This window comes from Ursus maritimus, unplaced genomic scaffold, assembly GCF_017311325.1.
Source record: "Ursus maritimus isolate PB19 unplaced genomic scaffold, ASM1731132v1 scaffold_15, whole genome shotgun sequence".
In the NCBI taxonomy this organism is placed as follows: Eukaryota; Metazoa; Chordata; class Mammalia; order Carnivora; family Ursidae; genus Ursus; species Ursus maritimus.
The window spans coordinates 52,319,474-52,340,575 of NW_024423897.1; the positions used below are offsets into that span (position 1 = coordinate 52,319,474).

Below are 21,102 nucleotides of genomic sequence, written 5' to 3' on the forward strand. Positions count from 1 at the left end.
ACTGGTGTAGAGCCATCTAACATCCATTTGACTTAAATATTGTAAGTGATTTGGTAAACTTTATTTTTCAAATATCCGTAGGTGAGGACTGTGTTCAGAGGGACTCACTTAATGAAATAACAGATGTTGGCAGATTAAGAGTGATCATCTGAGGGAGGAAAGTAAACCTTGAGACTCTTCTTTTTTTTTTTTTTAATTTATTTACTTATTTTAGAGAGGGAGAGAGAGAGAGAGAGAGCAAGGGAAGGGGCAGAGAGAGAGAGAGAGAGAGAGAATCTCCAGCAGACTGCCCACTGAGCACAGAGCCTGACATGGGGCTTGGTCCCACAACACTGAGATCATGACCTGAGCTGAAGCCAAGAGACGAGGCTGAACCGACTGAGCCACTCAGGTGCCCCAAACCATAAGACTCTTAACATTAGAGAACAAACTGAGGGTTGATGGAGTGAGGTGGGTAGGGGATGGGCTAAATGGATGATGTGGATTGACGAGAGCACTTGTTGGGATGAACACTGGGTATTGTGTGTAAGTGATGAATCACTAAATTCTACTCCTGAAACCAATATTACACTATATGTTAACTAGCTAGAATTTAAATAAAAATTTGAGGGGAAAAAAAGAGTGATCATTTGATTTGTATTTGGTTCTTTTTAAAGAGTAACATGTTCTGGGGCGGTTGGGTGGCTCAGTGTCTCACTCTTGGTTTTGGCTCAGGTCATGATCTCAGAGTCTTGAGATCCAGCCCTGCATGGGGCTCCTTGCTCAGCATGGAGTCTGCTTGAGATATTCCCTCCCTCCCCCTCTGCTGCTCCCCCCAACCCCTTGCTTTCACACATTGCACACACTCTCTCTCTCAAATAAATAAATGGAAGATGAAAACAAATGCAAACAAGGATGACGATGTGAAACCTAGAAAAAAAGGCACCGCTAAGAGCTGAGAGGAGTTAGCAGCACAGGCACTGGGGGCGTCTCCCTTAGAGTTCTATCTTTACAGACACATTCTGAGAACTTCCTATCCGAAGCAAATACTTCAGGTGGCAGTCTGATTATGTCACAAATAATGACGGAAATGCAGGATTTTCAAGAAAAGCTAATCACAGTCTGAGGCGGTGTGGTAGAGGCCCCTTTAGGTCTTACTGATCACAGTCACTTGGTGATCTTGGCACAGACCTAGGAGGACTTCTCACTTCCAGTGTAGGGTATCACTTGGGGCCTACGGGGTGTCCTGCTTTACAGAATGACAGCATAAGAGCAGAAAGATACTCCTTCCAGGTTAGGCTTCCGAATAAATTTTGGCCAGTGCTTTTTTCTGGTGTCATCTTGTCTCATATTTCTACGTGTGTTGCTTTCTGGGTGACATCCCTACTGGCACCGCTTTTTAATGTGAATCCCTGCTGGTCAAGAACCAGTTCTGCATCCCACACTCATGCACTCCTTCATTCAGCTGCTTTTGGGCATCTGCTGTGTTGTGTTGCGGGCAACCTGCATTGGATGCGAGACAGAGAGACAGAGAGAGAGAGGATCATCTTGCTCATTCATTCATTCATTCGTTCGTTCGTTCATTCATTCAGCTGATATGAATGTTGTGTGTAACATGGATGGGATGCAGGGGAAAAGAAAAGAAAGATTATTCAAGGATCTTGATTTGAATGAGATTAGTGTCTAGCAGAGGAAAAAAGCCCAAGTACATATCAGTAATAGTCTATAAGAAGAAAGTGATGGTTGACACGAGACAAGCAGTTTGGAGGAGAGGGAGTCTGTCTGGCCAGTGGGGACGGCACCTTTTCTCCAGCAGGTGGATGGGGTGTGGCCAGATCGCATCTGGAAAAGGGGCCTCCCTGACGCTTGGGGAGACCAACTTCTCTCTGGAGGGTGACAGTTGACTTTCTTCTCAAAGCTCGTGCTCTTTTTGACATCACACTTCTCAGAAGCTTTTTTTTTTTTTTTGCCTTTCAAACTTAATAGCTATGTAACGTCATGATACAGGAACAGCACGGGCAAACTGTATGCCAGTGACCAAGGAGACAGTATTAGGTGGACAGTGGTTCAGATGGGGCTTTTCAGTTATACAGACCTGGCTTCCAAATTTATGTTTCCCACCATCCAGCTTCTAGACCCCTGAGTAGATTACTTAATTTTTCTAAGCCTCAGTTTCCCTGTCCGTAAAATGGGTCAGTAACCCAGTGTCAGAGACCATCAGGATTGCATGAGAAGCATGTAGCGTCAAGCCTGGCCCATCTGTATGGAAACATTGTTTCTCCCATACTTTTTTTGATCAACAAACTCCAGCCAGTTAAGAGATTTAGTACCAACTGGAGACAACTTAACAAAGGAAGGGAAATTTTTCAAAAGGCCCCTTCGTGGAAGACGTAGTTCTTCCTGATGGGTTTGAAGGATCTCAGAGTCTTGGCTCCACACTGGCTAATATTTAGCCTACCATTTCTTAGTTACTTGAATGTTCTCTGCCCTAGATTTTTCTTTTCTTTCTTTTTTTTTTAATTTAAAATTTTTATTATGTTATGTTAGTCACCATACAGTACATCATTAGTTTTTGATGTAATGTTCCATGATTCATTGTTTGCGTATAACACCCAGTGCTCCATGCAATACGTGCCCTCCTTAATACCCATCACCGGGCCAACCCATTCCCCCACCCTCCTCCCCTCTGAAACCCTCAGTTTGTTTCCTGGTGTCCATAGTCTCTTGTGGTTCATTCCCACTTCTGTTTACTCCCCCTTCATTACACAACAAAAAGGATAATTTCTTGCACCTTGGTGACTTTAAGGTCTGAGGAAGTCTTAAATGGGAAAAATCCTGCCATTTTAAGGACATGTGTAAACATAGAGTTGATACACAAAAATATTCGGATGGTACCCTGTGGGGCTGTATTTCTTGAGGGTGTCTTAGGGAACACCTCTGGCACCTTGGCTTTGGGCATGTTCCAAGAGCTATTGTCTCAGCCCTCTGTGGCAGGAGGGGTGGGGTTTATGTGTAGCAATTGCTATGAACTGGCTGGTGCATCTACAGGCTAGCAGGTGCCGGGTTGGCCCCTGGAGAGGCCCACTCTTGATTTTCAGCACTGGGATGGCTGGGGGAGGGGGAGGTGTGGGGAGAAGAGGAGTCAGACCGGGAGGGTTTGGAGCACAGCCCTTGGCCAAGCAGTATGGAAGTGTGTCATTATTTGAATAACAGATAAATCTTCACCAGAGCACGCTTTCCGTATACCAGCCCTATGTATCAGGGCACTTGTCAAGACTCTTCCCTGCTAAATGTCCTTTATGTTTCTGCAGTTTACCACATTCTAGATGGCCAGCTCTGCCCCTCACCCCTCATGGTGCACTCTGGCCTACAGCCAGGGCCTCAAGGAAGCCAGCGTTAGTGAACTTCTCTCACCTCAGGGTCTTAGTCCTGAAAATTAGACTCTTATTACAATGTCCTTCAGGTGTGTCTTTAACTGAGGTGCTGTTAAGATATGTTAGGCCCAGAATTCCACCTGTGGTGGTAGAATCAATGTGTGTATTAGTTTTGTCTTAATTTAGCTCGCCTCTTCTTAGAAGCTATTTTTGTTTGTTTGTTTTTGTTTTTATTTTTTAAGGAAACTTCCCCTCCCCCAGCCCTGAATAAAAATAAAAAGACTCAGGCTGAGCCCACCCAGCGTGAGGTCATTCCCAGTTTTAACCCTGGAGAGCGCTCACTGGACCCACATCCAGGCCAACACCCGGGCCTGACCCTTTGCCCCAGTGGCCCACTTCAGGGCCCGTACCACCTGCCATGTGAAGCTTTCTGAAGAGCTGCAGAAAGAGAAAGATTATTGGAGATTATTTTTCTTTCTAACACTCCTACGACGCCCACTTCTCTCTCCCACGTGCAGGTGCCCTTCCTCCAGGGTGCTCTGCATGTTGGTGTCAAATGTCTGCCAGAGGCAGCGCCATGGTGTCCGGCCATGAGAGCGCACACCCAATTCTGAACCGTGCATATACTTTCAAAAAACTTGTTCTCCTTTCTCTAGGCCTTATGGCGCAGTGGGAGGGAGACGGGTAAGAGAAGCCAGACTTTGTACTTATTCGTCCAGCCCGGGGAGGGTGTGCAGGTGGCTGCTGGGAAGCCTTCCCCACGATTTACTAGAGTGTGCCGGGAACTCTGGACGGGAGAGTGTGTGGGACGTGGGGTAAATGCCAACGCTGGGAGGGAGAAGCCACAGAGAGCTAATGGCCCATTGTCCGCGCCTGTTGTGTGGTCTCCTCAGGGGCCAGGCCCTCTCTAGACAGAGCCCTGGCTCTTGGCAACAGTCCCTCAGCTGCTCCATCCGCCACTGGCAGCCACTCCTGGGGACAAGGAGCTTCTGTGTCCCTCCCCACTAGAACTCTGCCACGGGCCAAGAGACTGACCCCGGAATCAGCAGCAGCTTTCAACTTGAGCCTTTTGTAACTGAACAATGGTTAACTCTGGCTCTCAGAGGACCTCGGAGGCAGCTCCTTTCACAGTGGGATTTCCTTCCTTGTGGGTTTTCCCAGCTGTCTTTGTCTTGGGTCGTGTCTAACAGATGTCTGTGGCCTTGAAGAGCCTTCTGAAAACCCAGTGACAACTAGACCTGGGGACCTTCCGGGGTCAGCTGAGGCCTTGGCAGGAACAGCCCTGGCAAATCACAGGATGCCTCTCCCCAACCCTGTCCTCTAGGAGCAACAGAGCAGTGTCAGGGAGATTGAAGAGAAAGATTCTGGGGCAGTCAGATGGAGATAAAAATCAAATTCCAAGAATTCCTCTTCTGGGGCCTCCTGTAAATTTATTAAGAGCTTCTCAAGCATGTGAAATACGACACTGCAGGGTGAGATGATTTTTTTTTTTTTAACCAACATGATAAACCTCATACATTCAAATCAGAGTGATCCTTCAGAAGCCTTCCCCGGGAATCCGAGAACTTGTTTCACACATAGTTGAAACTCCTCTTTTGGAACTCCTCTTTTGCAACCTAATTGATTCAATACTTAAGCGTGAAGACAATGCAAACAACCCAAAGAGCTAATAACAGGGAATGAATCAGTAAAGAACAGCACATTATATGGTCATTAAAATCTTGCTTATGTAGACTGTGGGACTGTGCTCATGGTGAAGTATGAAGTGAAAAAGGAACATATGAATATACATTAATGATTTCAAATTTATAAAAAAGCATATATAAATATAAAAAAATATAAAAAAAAGGGTTGGCTGTCTCAGTAGGTAGAATATGTGACTCTTGATCTCAGGGTCATGAATTAGAGCCCCACATTGGGGATAGAGTTTACTTAAAAAAAAAAAAAAAAGCTGACAAAGAAAAGATGGGAAGAAAATCTCCCCCAATGCTCACAGTAGTCTGATGAAGCCAGTGGAATTGTAAGTATGTGATTAATTTACTTTTTTCTATTTTCTAAGTTTTTGGCTGCATGATTATGTTCCTATGTAATAAAAAATGTGTAATTTTTTAAAAGTTCTATGAAAATTATTGTCTGGGACAAATTAGGGACAGACTTAGGAGAAAAATCAGTATTATTAATTTATAATTGTAACTTACTTTGGGTAAAAATTTGGTATCATGCAGTTAATTGCATCTTCTCTGACTTCAGGCTATTTCTAAAAATCAGGTCTATTTTAAAAAGTGGTAAAATTTGCTACCACTGGATATTTCCATAGGTTTTTCCCTGTTTTGCTCAGCGATATAGTCCCAGGTCCTCACCCAGTGCTTGGCACATAGCAGGACTCAGTGTGTATTTGATGAATGAATTAACAGCCTGGAGGTTGTGGAAGGAGCTAGAATGAAGGACAGAGAATGGGGACCGTAGAATGAAAAGGCCAATAAAAATAAGAATGACAAGAAATGTCTTACAGAAGACCGCTATGACGCACATGGCAGGACTCACCCAGCTCCCCACAGGACCCTCCATATCCCTGCTTGCTCCTTACAGCCCCGTGTGCTCTTTGTTTCTCAAGGCCCACACCTGCTGCTCTTCTTGGAGGACGGCCCTTGGGCTACTGATTTGCCTGTTAATGAAGAGAGCCAGCTGTGCCAGGGAATTCTTTCCCCCAGGAAGCCCTGTGCCCTTGACGATGGGTGCCCACACTCCCGATTTCCTTGCAGGATGAGGTTGAAGCTGTCCTCCTTGCAACTTTGTCTAAAATCAGATCCTTCCTTGTCTCAGAGTCTGCTTCTGAGAAACATGACCCAAGGCAACAATGACTCAACAACAAGAAAGCAAGCTTAACCTTTATGGGCTGCTTATTATGCACCAGGCACAGCGCATTATCTCATTGAAATAGGGGTTAATATCTGCATTTTCACTTGAGGAAAGGCAGACACTGAGTGGCGAAATAACTCACTTTGGTGCATTTGAAGACTCAGTCCCACCTTAAAATGGACGCTTCTGACTGTCTTCCAGGAAGGGCCTGGAAGTCCTCTTGCTGTCCTTTCTCCTGGCGTAAAAACTGCCCTGTAAGAAAGCCAAGGCTAACCTGGGGACTGCAACAGGTTAGGAGGAGCATGGCGAGCGTGGACAGGGCCCCCCAGCCCCAGGATGGATGAAGCAAAACCAGAATCCGGAAGAGTCAGCAAGGAAGTATCCACATCTGTGAACGCGATCAAAAGAGGCGACATCGAAGGGCCAGTCCCAGGTGTGGCTACTGAGGACATGCGGGCAAGATGATGGAAACCAGGGTCCTCCTGCAGAAGCTACATTCGGGTCTTCATGGACCAAGCCTTGGTCTAGCTCCAAGACACATCTCTTTTGGTCTTCAAGGAGCTGAAATTGGGACAAACATGGGACATGTGATGCTGCTTTCTTTGGTAAGCTAATTTTGCTTGTGGACATGGGGTGATTTACCATAAATCCAGAGTTCTGTTAAAACTTTATTTTGTTTTAGCTTGGGGAACTATGCCCAGTCAATATTTGCTGGATTAATGAATGGATGAAGGAATGGATATGTATGAATGCATTTCCGTGAAGGTGAGTGGGCCCTTTTAGAGGCCTAGGCCATTAGAGACAATGACAGTCTAATGAGAATGACATTCCTGGAGGTTCAGTCCAATTCAACACATGTCAACACAGGAACACCTGTGATGTGGGTGGTGTTGTGCCGAGTTGTGCAGAGAATGGATGCGAAGGTAAGGGGAGGGAATTAGACAAGCCCAAACAGGACTGTGACTCCAAGGAGACAAGGCAAGAGTCAGGGAGGTTCAAAGAAGAGCAGGGTTACACACATTTGGCAGGGAAATCAGGAAAACCAAGCTAAAGGAAGTGGCGCTTGAATTTGCTGCGAAAGAAGTCATGTTTCAGTAAATGGGGTTAAGGGAATGGCATCCAAGCTGGGGTCAGGGGAAACAGAACAGACAAGGCTGAGAAGCATGAGGTGACAAGTCCAGTTTGATGCGAACATAGGTGCTGGTGGCAAATATTGGAAAATTAGATTTGAAAGACAAGTTGATGGTGAGCTTAATAAAAAAGAGTGTTACTATTGTGATGGATTTGAACTCATCTAATTGACGTGTTCTTGCCTGGTCCTCCTTCAGAGCCCTGGAACACAGACGTACACAGGACTACTGCAAACATAAATCAAACAGCAGTGGCTTCCCCCATGCCCTGGACCCCATGAGGACTCTTATCATTGGGCCTAAATATGCCTTAGGATGTATAAAAGGGTATGAACTCATAACAGCTAAGGCCCCAAATATCACCTTGGCAACAGTTAAAAAAATAAATTGAATATTAATCTGTGCCCAATTAAACACAGAATAACAGTGTGGAAGTGGAAATTTATCTGCAGCTGGATAGCTTCATTGCAGGTTAATGACAAAGCTGAGTGCAGTGGTTCATATTTTCCAAAAATGGCTGCAACAACATCTCCCATTCCACATGCTTTTCGGTAATGTGACCTTCCCACTCCCCAGGAGGAGGGGCACTTTATTTCTCCACACCCTGGAATCTGGGTGAGCCCCATGGTTGCTTTCATCAATAGGACACTGTGGAAATAATGTCGCCACAGTTCTGAGCAAAGCCCTTCCCTGGTCTGGCAGCTTCAGCTTCCTACCCTCTGAAACACTCCCTCCTGGAATTATCCTCTGGAAACCCAGCCACCATGTTGTGAGAAGCTCAAGTCACAGAGAGAGGCTCACACAGGTCAACAGCCCCAGCTAGGCCATCATCGCTGTGGGCTATTGTACGCCATGATAGGACCTTACGCGGTGGCCAGCCCAGACAAGTCTTCAGGTTACTGCAGCCCCCGCTGCTGCGATATCAGCCTGGAGACTTTGAGCAAGAACCACTTGGCTGAGGCCAGTCAAACTCACAGAACCATGAGAAATAATAATAGATTGTTATTTAAGCTGTTGTATTTTGGAGTAGTTTGTCACTCAACAGTGGATACCCCAAACACCAAAATTAGAGACCATACCATGGGCCAGGGATAGCAGTAAATGCAGGTCCATGGTCATGAAGGGAGTGGGGCACTGGAATGTGAGTGGTCAGGGGACATCTGACCTCACAAAGGGCAAGACACCCCAGAATAAATGCCCGAGGTGGGGGGGGGGGCGCGAGTGAGAGAACAGGAGACTGGATTCTGGCTCTTACCTCAGCTTTGTCACCTAAGTGGAAATAAATCCTACACGGTGTTAGGATTCAACAAAAAGCGTAAATGAATGTACTTTACACTCCATAAGCCTTCCTCAGAAGGTATCATTACAATTTCCTACAGATGGTTGGATGCTAACGACTTGTTAGGATCTGAAGGTGGCACATCCCACGTGGCTTTGTCATGAATGGGTTTCTTCTTGGAATGGTCTGCTCATAGCAACCCAAAGGAGCAATTCTTAACTCATAATCATACGTGCCCCCCCCACCAGGGGTCTGTCAAATTTTCCACATTCAGTCAGTCATTCCTTCCTTCCTTCACTAATTACTTGAGGGCCACACAGTGTTGTAAGCACTGGACATAGAGCAGTGAGCAAAACAAAACACCCCTTCCCTGGGAAGGGCCTGCTGTCTAGTATCAGTGTTGATGGTGATGCGGTACCAACAGTTTTAAGCCCCTGGGGGCAGTATGGTGTGGTACTTAATTGTGTTGATTGTGGAATTGGGCTCACATCCTGATTCCTCCACTTACCAACTATGAGACTTAGGGCAACTCCAGCTCTCTGTGCCGTAGTCTCTTCATCTGTAAATTAAACGATGATGATGATGATGATGATGATGATGATGATGATGATGATGATGATAATGGCGGCTATTTCACAGGATCAAATGAGCTAATGTATGTAAAGGGTGTGGAGCAGTGACCGATACAGAGTGAGCTGGGTCATAATAAATGTTATTAATTGCGAATATCACTGTCTCTTTTTTTCTGTTGGAGAATAGTTTTCCTATAGCCCTTTTTGTTTTATGATCAATAATATGCTTTCTTTTCCATTCAATGTGGTAATTGCCTCCCTTCCTTCTTTCCTTCCTTCCTTCCTTCCTTCCTTCCTTCCTTCCTTCCTTCCTTCCTTCCTTCCTGTTTCTGCTGTGAAAAGGATGATAGATGGTTCATGATATTCATTTACCTGCCAAAGTCATACACGGCTTTCAAGTTTGAGAAATATGGCTTAAATTATTATAAAGCCACTGATTGCATTAATGATTGTTTGGTCAATATTTGAATCTAAAATCACCTTTTCACTTATCTCCCTAAGACTGTAATCCCAAGAAGGTCAGGAGGGAAGCAAGAACTTCTGTGAAAGCAGGGGAAGCTAGGACTGTAGGGTCCAGGGACCCTATACACACTGTAGTCTATGTGAGAGGTGGCCACTGGGCCACAATGTATGTGGTCTCCTCTGGAGTTATGGGACATAAAGGCCTTAGTGCACCTATTCTATAAAGTCAAGGAAAGCAGTACTGACCACACTTCTTCAAGAAGCGAAGGCAGTTTTAAAGAGAAAATAAAATTCAGGGCACCTGGCTGGCTCAGTTGGAAGAGCAAGTGACTCTTAATCTCAGGGTCGTGAGTTCAAGCCCCATGTTGGGTGTAGAGCTTGCTTAAAAAAGAAAGAGAGAAAATAAAGTTCTTAAACTCTAAGGGTCATTGAGCTGGCTGTATTAATGAATAAATAATGAGAACATTAAGTGAAAGACTTTCTACTATGTAAAAGAAATCCCAAGGCAGGCAGTTCAGGTGTGTGACATCAATGTCATCACTAGATATGTAAGTTCCTTTTTTTTTTTTTCTTCCGTCACTCTCAGAGTGTGGTCTCCTTTCTCCATGTCTACCTTGAGATACAAAATGGCTGCTGGAACTCCAGCTGTCACATTCCCATTCCAGGCAGGAAGAGGAGGCATGGGAGGAACAGCAAAAAATTGCCCTTCCTAGGTGAGTCAGCCATCTTTAAGAAACTTTTCCGGGGACTCTGTCCAACAAGTTCCATTTGTCTCACTGGCCATTTTAGAGTGGAGACATCGTCCCTAAGGTGTCACACTCCAGTGAGGACAGTGCTGAGCCATCTCTGATGAGGCTGAATGTTTTGGGGAACTGCAGTGAAAGCCTTGTGTTGGCTGAGACCTTGCCTTCAAAGTTCCTTTGAAGTCAGAACCCATCAGATACAATAGAAAATATCTGAAGTACTTAGTTATCATGACACTTCAAGTTTTGAAAGTAGGGAATCTTTCTCTGATTTCAAATAAAAACCATAAATATTTAAACAGTCTTTGTCTGCTTCTTCTCCCTTCCTAATTCCCTCCTACCCATCCTCCCACTTCATCCCCAAACCTGAATTCCTGGATTAATTTTTTATAAAGATCGTTCAGGGAAGAATCTTAGCATCAGTAATTTTTTTTTCTAAGTTGCTGTATTTCTTCACGCATTCCACCCTTGGAATTTCAGATGATGCTTTATGAGGGTTTCTGGTATGAATTTTGTATCACAAAGCCAGAAAAGTTAGTGTTTCCTCTGAATGAGCACAGGACTTTCAAGTTGGGATCCAGATGAAGTCAATCGCTTTATTTATTGAATTAGAACTTACATGAATGTATTCCCGAGAGGCCTGTAGGTAATTTGCAAAATTAGGCATAATTAAAAATAAAAACATTAGGGCTAAAACAAAAACAGATAGATTTTAAAAGGCAATTACCTTTCTTTTCTCTGACTTGTAAAAAGGGAATTACATGATGCTCCTTTGGCATAATGCTGTGTTGAAATGTAATGAATATTTGCCAAGTGCTTTGAGATCCACCCTGAAAGGTGTTATAAGCTTCAAGTGCCATGATCATTAAGCACCATCATTTTAACACAGCTTTTAGCATTTAAATCCTACCTCTGGTGTCATGTGAGCTGTAGGCATCATCTTTAGATTCAAAGGACAAATAACTTCCTAATGTCATAACACGTCCCGGCTCTTCCCTCACCTGCTAAGTAATTACGGAAGAAATGAACAGAATGTGCTCTGGCATATGAAGTAGCCATCACGATGGGCTTTGCTTTCTTCCTTCACGATCCCCTCACAAGCACTTTTTAAAAGGTGCCAATGTGACGACCTTAAGAAGCCTGAAGCCCGGCCAGCTCCTCAGACAGGCGTTATTCAAGCCAACCCGGTGTTTGCATTGCCTTCTTAGCCTGTCTTTAAGGGACCTGGACACAAAAAGGAGCCTTTTAAGATACCATCTCTTGCTGACTCTACAAGAGGAGCAATAAATGGTGTTTATGGATGAGCAGCGTGCTGCAGGAAACAGGTCCAAAGGGTTGGATTTTCGTCTCTCTTTTTCCACCAGCTGGCTGCAGTCTCTTGGAAAAGTCAATGGGATCTTACTTTTCTCATCTATGAAATACAATGATCTCTGCCAGCTTCGTTAATTTATGAACTTGCGAAACACCGAACTATGTTAATTCTCTAGGAGATCCATCTGCCCCCGTGGAGAACGGGCGAGGCTATCTTTTGCTCCCTGTGATGTGTCATGGTTTGTGTATTTCATGACTGTTCACTTCTGGTTTGTGATCAGTGCAAATCAATGATTAACACTTGAGTCAAGCCGAATCCTGTGGTATCTTGAGTACTTAAAAAATAACTGCCATTTGGTCAACAGTTACAAAGCGTTTTTTTAAAAAAATCTAAATGGAGGGAAGAAGTGGGTGGAGATGGGGAAAAAAGTGGGCAGGACAGGATTGACTTTTCTCATTTTAACTAATGAAACTTTATTTTAGGAAAGGCAAGACATTCAACCGTGCATTACTGGTTTCCGATTCAACAACACAGATTTGACACCCCATCTGTGAGTACGCTGTAACTACTTTTTTAAAATGGGGGTGCAAATGGAATGAGGTCGTTCAGATGTAACATTTAAAAATGAACTGGTTGTGTTTTCAATCCAAGAGATTAAACATGGTCAAGTGGTTTTGTCTTTGTTATTAGGGCCGAAGTTCCTGTGCTTTGATTAGTGGGGTTACTCATAGCTTGTGAGTGATTTGCAGAAAGAGATAGCTGAACTGTTTATTTATTTCTTGATCCGTGGGAGATTTCTGTAAACATATGGCTTCTTTAAAATCTCCAGGGCTTCAGAAAAAGCCCTGAACCTAATAGGAGATTATGGGCACACCTCCCCCTACTGGGCACAATTTGCAACTGCTTACTTGTATGGTCTCTGCCAGCAGAGGTGTGTGGATGGTGGAGGGCTCCCTGTCAACAAAAACCATGAGATTCTAACTCTTTTTCAGGAGGCAGGGGAGAATAAAGATAGGGGTGTGTGTGTGTGTGTGTGTGTGTGTGTGTGTGTTGCACATGCGTTTTCTACCAAACAGGAAAAACAGCATAGATAAAGGCACGGAAGTCAGCAAACAGACTAGTTTAACTGGGGACGAGGAGTTGTGTAGGAAAAAGCATGAGAATAGGGGCTGGACAGCCTGGTTGGAGCTTCTTGTGCAAGATTTTGAATACGCAGCTCTACAATGGGAAACCACAGAGGCTAACTCTGAAGGGAGGAATTCACTTGTTTATCTACTCAGTGGCCGTCCGCTGAGCGTGTCCCACAAGCCAGCTGTTTGCTAAATTCTGTGCTCAAGCAAAGATAAATCTCAGTTGGGTCCTGACCTCAAGCAGCCTAGAGTCTAGGAGTTGAAATTAGGTACCTAAGTAACCATAATACAAACCAGAAAGTGATGTATCATCTCAAGTAAAACTAGGAAGCAAAAGGATTACTCTCAGCAGTGGACTAGGGCAAAGTTTAATAGAAGCTGGTCATGGTAAAGGGAAAGCTGATCTTGGCAGGAAGAATGTATTAAAGGCTGGAGTGAGAAAAGCCAGTGAAAGGAGACCAAAAAAAATTTTTTTTAAAGATTTTATTTTTTAAGGTAATCTCTATATCCAACATGGGGCTCGAATTTACAACCCTGAGATCAAGAGTCATATGGTCCACCGACTGAGTCAGCCAGGCACCCCCCCCAAATTTTTGTATATCATATCTTTTATTGAATATATATCCTTTCATAATGTGACAATTTAGATGACTTTATATGTATGAAATGAATGTGGATAAAGAAATTGTGGTATATTCATACAATGGAACACTATTCAGCTATAAAAACCCAAAACACTGATTCATGGGACAATATGGATGAATCTCCCAGACATTATTCTGGACAAAGAAGCTGGATGCAAAAGAAGGACAACTACATGATTCTGTTTATATGACAGAATTCTAGAATAGTCAAAACAAACTATATTCATGAATCAGATCGGTGGGTGACTACGATGTGGTGGTGGAGTGTTGACTGAGGGCAAATGAGCAGGAGGAAATTTTCTGGGGAAATCTTCTATTTCTTAAATGGGACATTGGTCACATAGATGAATTCAGAATTCATCTGTTTCCACTTAAATGTGTAAATACTTCCCCTTAAAATATGGAATTTTATTGTATATAAATTATACCACAACAAAGTCTACTTAAAAATTAAGAAATGGTAGGGCACATGGCTGGCTCAGTCGGAGAGGAATGCAATTCGATCTCGGAGTCGTGAGTTCGAGCCCCATGTTGGGTGTAGAGATTACTACAAATAAATAAATAAATAAATAAATAAACTTAAAAAAATTAGGAAATGGTGAAGCATAAGAACTTACTATGGTCAGCAAGGTACTTAATTTGTAATTGGTCATTTCTAAACTGTGTTAATTAGGAATTAAAATGTAATTTACTTTAATAAAGTAAATAAACTCACTTTAATAAAGAATCGTGCTTTTATTCGAAACAAAGGAAAAGGAGACCTAGTGGAGTGAGTCATTCTCACACATTTCCCGAAAGGGTAAATAGGTAGAAGGGAGTAAAGAGAATATTCAAAGAAGTAATGATTAGAGAATTTTCCAGAACTGGTGAAAGACATGAATCTAAAGGACACATAACATACACCAAGTATAGATGACTAAAAATGCTTATCTCCATTCATAGATTAATCTACCACAGGAAAAGAAGGAACACTAGGGATTTTAGTGAAAATAAAAATAAAAATTGACAAAACCAGAGGGATGGAGTGATAATAAGGAGATATGCAAAGTCTGATCAATCATTTCTCCAATCAAACCATTCAAATGCGTCCTACATCTGCCCAGTTTTTCATTATTCTTAGTACTTTTATTTGAAAACCAAAGCCAGATTTTCTCTGGTTTTTAAAAAAACAAAAAAAGGTCACTTTTTCAAATGAAGCTCAAAAGGAGTATGAAATTGTAAGGGAATTACCATGGGTCTGAAGAGCAGTTTGATTTGCTATTTCAGTGGAAGTTGAAAGAAAATTCCTTGATAGGCAACATTTCCCATAAAATCTTGCTTATAGAAATGAGTATAGCAGAATTTTTTTTCCTTCAGTATTCAGGCAAGCTCCCTATAAACTAGGAAAAACGTTATAAAAACGAAATTGTGTTAAGAGACCACCAGTAGATTTGAAGATGCTTAAAAATAGAATGGGGAGCCTTGCCATGGGTTAGTGGAAATCATTTACTCTGGGCATCTGGTGTTATTATTCTATAACCATTTACATAACTATCTGCTTAAGCCATGCATTGGTACATGTTCCTCTCGTGCATTCAGATTTAAGGAATAATTTTGTTTTCTATAAATAAATAAGAAGGGTGAGGAGAGAGATGAAAAAAGGGAGCACTAAATTCAGGCACGAAGTATCTTCCTTCATCCCTGCCTGTGTCCATATCCTTGTCCTTATTCATTCTGCCATTGGCAGAGAGCCCAGAGACCACAGGTTTGGTTATTAAGCAAATTCCTTACTGATGACTCTAAAAAGGGATTTTGGTTATGTCTAATCTGGGAGAAATGTGGTAATTTCCATTCATCTGTTCAAAAACTCCTCCGAGGCTCGTGACTATCAAGGTCCTTCAGCATTCTACAAGGGAGTCACTTGTCTCCTTTTCTCTCAAACAATTCAGCTTCAGAGCACTACCTGCCTTTGAGCAGGTCAATGGTTCCATAAAAGTGGATGGAGATCATTTCTCTTCCTTGAAAATTGGATCGTGTTCCCAGACATGTGATGTGTACCAAATGGAGAAGTTCTCAAGCCCATGTGAGCAAGCTCACATAGACTCCCTTCCATCACAGAGCTTGAGTCAGTTTTATTCACTTCCTGTTCAAAAATTCCACTTTCATTGCTCATTAGTCAGTGGGGTCATTGTGAGAGATCCACATAATTATATTATCCCCCCTGGCAGCAAGGAAGAAGTGAATTAACAGTAGGTTCTCCTCTTAAGAATAAACCCTTACAGAACTGTACTTTTCTTTCTGCTGTGGAAAGATCCTTTCATGTATTGGTAACTTGGACCAAAGTTTTAGAAAGCATTTTGTTGTTTTTCACTTTTTTTGGTGTTTGGGTTGTCCAGTGCCTATTTGCATTAGTGACTGTGACCAATTGTGTTTTCTTATGCATTAAGTGAATGTTTTTTAGTGTAATATTTTAATTCCTTTAGTGATTCTTTTTCACTATATTTTTTGAGGCTTTTTTGGTGGTTTCTCCAGAGTCTGCTTTACACATCTTAATTTAGAATCAACTTCAGATTTATACTAACTTCATTCCAGATGGATATAGAAATATTACTCTTAAAAGAGTTCTATTCCCAATTACTTCTTTTGGGGGCTATTACTGATATACTATATATATAATTTTAATATTACATATTATATAACATAAATGTATAACATTTTCTATATAATTTTTTGTCTTTTAAAGAAACAAAGAGAAGGAAGGCAGCGTATTTATAGTGTTTGTTATATTTACCTTCTTGTTTATCATTTCTGGTTCTCTTCATTTATTCCCAGGGGTTCATATTACCATCAAGTGTAATTTCCTTACTCTAGTACAACTTTGTTTCCACCCACCTCCTTTGTGTTATTATTGTCACAAATATTACATTCTTATATGTTATAACCCAACACGACAATTACATACACATTATTTTATATAATTGCTTTTTAAATCAGTTAAGAAAGGAGATGAAATATGCATTTATACCATTTTTGATTACCTTTTCCTGTATTGTATGTGTGAATGTGTGCACACGTGTGCATATGCTTGAATTATCATCAGGGGTCACTTGCTTTCAACCTGAGAAACTTCCTTTAGTATTTCTTGTAAGGTGGGTCTGCTAGCAACAGACTCTTTTAGTTTTTGTTTGTCTCGGAGTATCTTTACTTTGCTTTCGTTTTTGTAAGGTAGTTTTGCTGGATATCACATATTTGGTTGACAGATTTTTTTGTACAGCCGTTTGACTACATCACCTCTACATTCCCTTGTTTCTAACAAGAAGTTGGTTGTTCATCTTACTGGGTTCTTGTACATGACAAGTGGTTTTTCAATCACTGCTTTCAAAATTTTTCTCTTTACCTTGAACAGTTTGGCTTTCAAAAAAAGTTTTCTAACATTTTTAGTATGATGTATGTAGGTGTGGGTCTCTTTCTTTCTGTGTATCCTACTTGAAGTTGATTGAACTTCTTGGATTTGTAGGTTAATGTTTTTTTTTTTTTTTAAAGCAAATATGGGAAGTTTTCAGTCATTATTGGTTCAGATACATTTTTCGGCTTCTTTCTCTCTTTTCACTTGATTCTCTGGTTATATGTGAGTTGGTATCCCACATTTTTATGAGGTCCGACTCATTTTTCAACATTCTTTTTTCTCTGTGTTCTTTGGATTATACAATCTGTCTTGATTTATCTTCAAATTCATAGATTTTTTTCTTATGCCAGTTCAAAACTACTATAATAATTTTTTTCATTTAAGTTATTGTATTTTTTAACTCCAGAATCTGCATTTCTTTCTTTCTTTTTCTTTTTTTATAATTTCTCCTTATTTTCTTTGTTTGATCAGAGATTGTCATCATACCTTCCTTTACTTCTTTTAATTCTAAGATTTTTAAAAAATATTTTATTTATTTATTTCCCAGAGAGAGAGAGAGAGAGCGCCCAAGCAGGGGTAGCAGCAGGCAGAGGGAGAAGCAGGCTCCCTACTGAGCAGGGTCTTGATTCCAGGACCCTGAGATCATGACCTGAGCAGAAGGCAGATGCTTAACCGACTGAGCCACCCAGGCAACCCTGGATTTTTTAAAAGTAATCTCTACACCCAATGTGGGGCTTGAACTTAAAACCCTGAGATCAAGAATCGTGTGCTCCACTGACTGAGCCAGCTAGCACCCCCCAACCCTGAACTCTGGCTTTACTTCTTTAAGCAGTTTTCTTTAGCTCTTCGAGGATGTTTGTAGTGACTGTTTCAGAGCCTTTGTTATGTGTACCGTCTGGATCCAGGCAGTTTCCATTGTCTGCTTTTTTTTTCCTGGTGTATGGGTCACACTTTTCGTTTCTTTGCATGTCTCAAATTCCTTGTTGAAACCTGGAAATTTTAGTGAATGTCTTGCAGCAGCTCCGGATATTGGTTTTCCCCACCCCCAGGGCAGGATGTTGTTTGCTTGTTTATTTGCTTAGTGTCTTGGCTGGACTTGTTTTTAGTGAAGTCTACTTTCTCTGCAGTAAGAAGCCTCTGATGTCAAAGGGTACAGCCCTGGGCATGCACACAGTCACCCTAGCATGGTAGTAGTTTTAGCAGAGCTCTTTTTGCCTTTCATTTTCCCTAATATCAGTCAAGCTGTCTGCCCCTGTTGGTATCACACCCAGCTGTTGGGTTCCACTAATTGCCAGACTGAGTGCTCTATTGTTTTTGACAATGTCTTGGGGGCATAAATTGCCTTATGTTCTGAAAATTCTGTCGTCTTTCTAGGGGAGGTTTTTGAGGCCAGTCTTGGTAGTTTGTTCTAACCCCAGGAGTGCTCTATTAACTGTATCTTTCCCTGGTTTTCCTGGGGAAACTAGATGAGCCTATGGTTTAGCTTTACCTCTCCTGAAGCTATCAGCCTCCTCTTGATTGCTTACTACCAAAAATCTCCATTTTTTTTTTTTTTTTTAGAATGTTCTTAGGCTTTTACTTCACCACATTATGTTTCAAATAAAGTCAATTCTTTCGGGGAGAACTTCGGAGTTCCTTTTTATAGCTTGTGTCTGTTCCTTGGCAAATTCTGAGCTGTGGCTCTGGAGTTGAAGCAGGGACAGTGCCATGCTTCTCTTTGAGTGACACCTCTTTTAGGAGCAGGGCTTGGGTAGGGAGGGGCAGGAGGCTCTGATCTTCTCAGTTTACCTTTCTTGGTGTGGAACCGCTGACCCATGAGTGAACTGGGATGAGGGGAATCAGAGCTCCTATATTCTCAGTCTGCCATACTTGAGGTAGATCCTTTGCCCTACTAGTGGGGACTTGATGGAGAAAGAAAGCCCTTGACCTCTCAGCCATACTTGCCTGGAATTCAGCCTCTATAATACAGGCCTGGGCCTGGAATGAGAAATGCTTGTGGCCAGTCCCTCCCAGAGAGATACCATAGCTGTTGATTGGGAGCTGTGGGGAGCCATTTTCTTGGCCACATTCACTTAGGATAGAGCTTCCATCATGCTAGACTGGTTGGGTTGGGGGGAGGAACAGATTATAGCTTCAGTGCCCTAGATTTTTGCTATTCTTACCAAGATTTAGTATATTTTCGTAATACATGTTTCCTAATTTTCTTAGTACATTTCCTTAGGACAATTTCCTGAGACTTTAAATGGTTGTTTTGTTTTTAAAAAAATTTTTTTCACCACTTATGGTTGTTGCACTGACGAGTGGGTACATGGAGCTCACATCGCTATTCTGCAAGTGGATTGCCCAATTGTCTTTTTAGCATAAAATTTGAATAAAAAAAACAACAGTTACATCCGCCTCTGTGGCTTTAGTTCTATCACAAAGTAAGATTTGAGATTGTCTCAATATTTCATAGCTAAATTTTGCATTGATTTAGGTCAAATTGTATTGCTTGGAGCAATTATATATATATATATTATACTATATATAATATATGTATATAAAGAATTAGATCACAATTATGACGAGTGTAAATCCCACACTTACAGATTTATAGAGAGATTCCATTATGGCATTAGCAGTTGTAGATATTTTCACACATTTCCTGGCTTCTATTAAGATAAACAATTTAAAGAAGAGAAACGGTATTTTTTTCAGAATTAAATATCTGCTCTTCTATCATGATTTATTTCTTGTTCACTTCTAAACTAATTTATACAATTTTCTTAAATGGTGAATACTAAGATATTGTTCAAATTTTCATGAAGAATTAGATGAAACCAATTAAGAGCTGGCTTCTGGTTGTTAGTTTGAGCCCAAGCTAACAAAGTTGTAAAATATTAACATATCTGGAAGCAGAGCTGCTTGATTTCATCTTCTATATGAAAATGAATCTTTGATCATAGAAGTTTTCATGTGAGAATTAAGAAACATAAAATATAGAATTTTATGAATACTCTAGTCCAGGCCCTAGAGGATGCCTGTTAGAATTTTTGACAGGTGATCCTCATGAGCACCTTTGCTTCCTAACAAAGGCCGGCCAATACTCTGATCCATTTCATGTGTAGAAGTCATTTCTCCTATTAAGCAAGATGCTCCTTTCTTTTGCTTTCACTGACCAGGGTAGGCCCATCTTCAGAAAAAATCTAGATTGGTTTTATCTTGTCTTTTAAGCTAGAACACTGATGTAGAACTGAGATTGTAATTTTACGAAAATTCACAAATAAGCCCACTTAAGAGAAAATGTATCCATTAGCAGGCTCGCAGTCACATTAAACAGCATATCTGACAGAACGTGGTTTAAACAACTGGGCTAATGAACAAATTTTATGAGAACTCTGGAGATAGGTAGTTCCAGAAATGGTTAACAGAGCAGCTCTAAGTCAGCTCTGTCTTTCTCATGATTGTGCACCCAACATGCATCACTTCCTTACTATCTAAAATCAAAAAGCAGGGAATGAAGGGATCTTTGTTTTTATCCAGGACTTTTTATTCCATTAAAACTCTCAGCAGTAGATTCAAATTTTGTGTCAACAGCCAGGGCTGGGTCACTTGACACCTTTGATAAGGAGCCCATAACTGACTAGGAGTCCATCAATACTACTCATCTGGGGTCAGGCACAGTGGTCCTCTGACTTGCACCAAATTGGGATTCAACTCCCAGAAACAAGAATGGTTGTTGGGTAGTCAACTCACAGTGTCTACCAGAGTATCTTAATCCAAACTTGAAAATTAAACACTATGATAGAGTGATTTTTTTTTCCTAATAGATCCTATGCCAAAGTACATTTTTATGAGATTTGAGATATATTTCACACACCATAAAATTCACCCATTTAAAGTGTACAGTGGTTTTTAATATGTTCACAACTGTGCAGCCATCTCAACTTAATTTTAGAACATTTTCATCACCTTAAAATGAAACCCTATACATATTAGCAGTAATTCTCTACTCTTTCCCTCTTGCCTTACCCCTGGGCACACACTATCTTCTTTTCTGTTTCTATGGATTTGTCAATTTTGGATATTTCACATAAATGGAAACATATAATTTGTGATCATTGGTGACAGGCTTCTTTCATTGAGCATAATGTTTTCAAGGTCCACTCATATTGTAACATGTATCAGTACTTGATTCTTTTTTTATTGCCAAATAATATTCTATTCTAAACAAACATATATATATATATATAT

The 21,102-nt window shown here is 41.4% G+C and overlaps 1 long non-coding RNA gene across 1 annotated transcript in view; it reads left to right on the forward strand.

The window, feature by feature from the left end:
- Nucleotides 1-12,199: 12,199 nt before the first annotated feature.
- LOC103662235 overlaps nucleotides 12,200-21,102 on the forward strand; it is a 35,746-nt gene continuing 26,843 nt past the window's right edge. The window contains exon 1 of the long non-coding RNA XR_568384.2: nucleotides 12,200-12,260. This is a non-coding gene — a long non-coding RNA (uncharacterized LOC103662235). The remainder of the gene's footprint in view (nucleotides 12,261-21,102) is intronic.